This window comes from Anneissia japonica, unplaced genomic scaffold (genome assembly GCF_011630105.1).
Source record: "Anneissia japonica isolate Jap-2015-1 unplaced genomic scaffold, ASM1163010v1 scaffold216366_len1818_cov124, whole genome shotgun sequence".
Taxonomy (NCBI): domain Eukaryota; kingdom Metazoa; phylum Echinodermata; class Crinoidea; order Comatulida; family Comatulidae; genus Anneissia; species Anneissia japonica.
The window spans coordinates 1-1,823 of NW_022711840.1; the positions used below are offsets into that span (position 1 = coordinate 1).

General features: G+C 36.3%; 1 long non-coding RNA gene across 1 annotated transcript; it reads left to right on the forward strand.

The window, feature by feature from the left end:
• Positions 1 to 138: 138 nt before the first annotated feature.
• On the forward strand, positions 139 to 1,190 carry LOC117107593. The gene is made up of 3 exons (XR_004445258.1): positions 139 to 257; positions 369 to 509; positions 1,092 to 1,190. It is a non-coding gene; the product is annotated as an uncharacterized LOC117107593 (long non-coding RNA).
• Positions 1,191 to 1,823: the final 633 nt, after the last annotated feature.

Here is a 1,823-nt window from a genome sequence, read left to right on the forward strand (position 1 = left end):
AAAAAAAAAAAAAAAAAAAAATCTTCATTGTATATATAAAATCTTATATTATGTATAACTTAAATGTCGGTGTCTTATTTTTTTTAAAATTTTTTTTTCAGAGACAGCAAAAGGTACAATTAAGTTGACCCCAAGTAGAACAGGAGTTGCGATTGGTGATACACATGATGTCATATGTGAAGTGATTGGTGTTCCATTAACAACCCGCCCTCTATGGTATGGACCCTTTAATAGCATCATTGGTCCCCAACAATCAGGTTAGTGTCATGTCCCTCTAATCTAATTATAAGATACCATATTTTGACTCTGATTATTACATATTATCTGATAAACAAGAAATAACTTTTGATAATATTCTATAACAACAGGCACAGAGAGAGTTTACATCGAGAACTTGAGTCCTACAGTTACAAAACTTGTCATCCGTAACCTTCAGCCTGAAGACCAAGGCACATACAGGTGTGAAGCAGGTCGTGTACAGGTCATCTACGAACAATTGACTTCACTAGGTTAGTTGGTTTGAATAATATTAATTGTTTTCTAAACGATTTTTACTGTAGTTGTCTTTTGGTTATGATTGTCTTTTGGTTGTGGTTGTCTGCTAAAAAAAGGTGGATGGGAATGAGTTATTAGTTCTGAGATGGCACATACTTTGGCACGGTATGCTAATTATGACGTATGACAAGACAAGGAATTGTGTAAGTCTGTTTAAAGTTGGGAAGATGTGATAGGGCATTGTAACACATATTGAATCACAGTATTAGCTCGTGTGTGAGCTAAATTAAAGGAAATGATGTGTATGTGTAATAAGCTTTTTTCTGATTGGCTGGAAGAACAATGTCGGTGATGACCAATTTCAAGGTGTTTTTATTTCCCAGAGGAATTGATTTGATGACATCCAAACATGAATATGATTATTACAATGACTTGAAAACGTCCCAAATTATTCGTCATCTCAGAAACAAAACTCACCACCGATGAGTAGAAAGGAAATTAGTGTAAAGTATTAAGCTGTGCTGATGTATTACAGGATAGTGACATTCAAGAAATATACATGTTCTAATAACTGTTATACTTGTTTTTCTTTTTAGTTGGCTGTCGAGAACCTTGTCAAAATGGTGGAACATGTGCTGGCAGTTTATGTCGATGTCTCCCAGGCTATGGTGGTGAATTTTGTGCTCAACAATGTGAGTTTCTTTTTAAACTTTTTATTATCTAAACTCAAATCTGTCGTCCCACATCAGTGGAAACGAGCTCATGTAGTTCCAATTCCGAAAGCGAGTCGTGTTCCCTTTTCATTGAGCAATATGAGACCTATTGCCATTACAGATCATTTCGCTAAGATTGCGGAACATTTTATCGCTGCTGACACCATTGCCACAATGAAGGTTAAGCTAGACAAGATGCAGTTTGGAAATCTTTAAGGAATTTCAACTAATCATTGCCTTATTAATATTTTAAATAAACTTCATAGCCACGCAGATACACCTCACGCTGTTTCATCTATTCTCTTAACGGACTTCTCGAAAGCGTTCGACCTCATTGATCATTCGATTGCAATCCGTCGGATTTTGGATATGTCTGTCCCTTCTGCTTATGTTTCTTGGATTGCCGAGTTCTTAAGTGGTCGCATACATCAAGTGAAATACCAAGGAGTGTTATCAGATCAAGCGGTTATCAATGCCGGTGTGCCTCAGGGCACCAAACTGGGGCCCATTGTTTTTCTAGCAATGATAAATGAGGCTTCTAGTAACAACAAATCTATTCATCATTATAAATATGTTGATGATCTCACGTTTGTGGAATCTCGCAAGATTCATCAA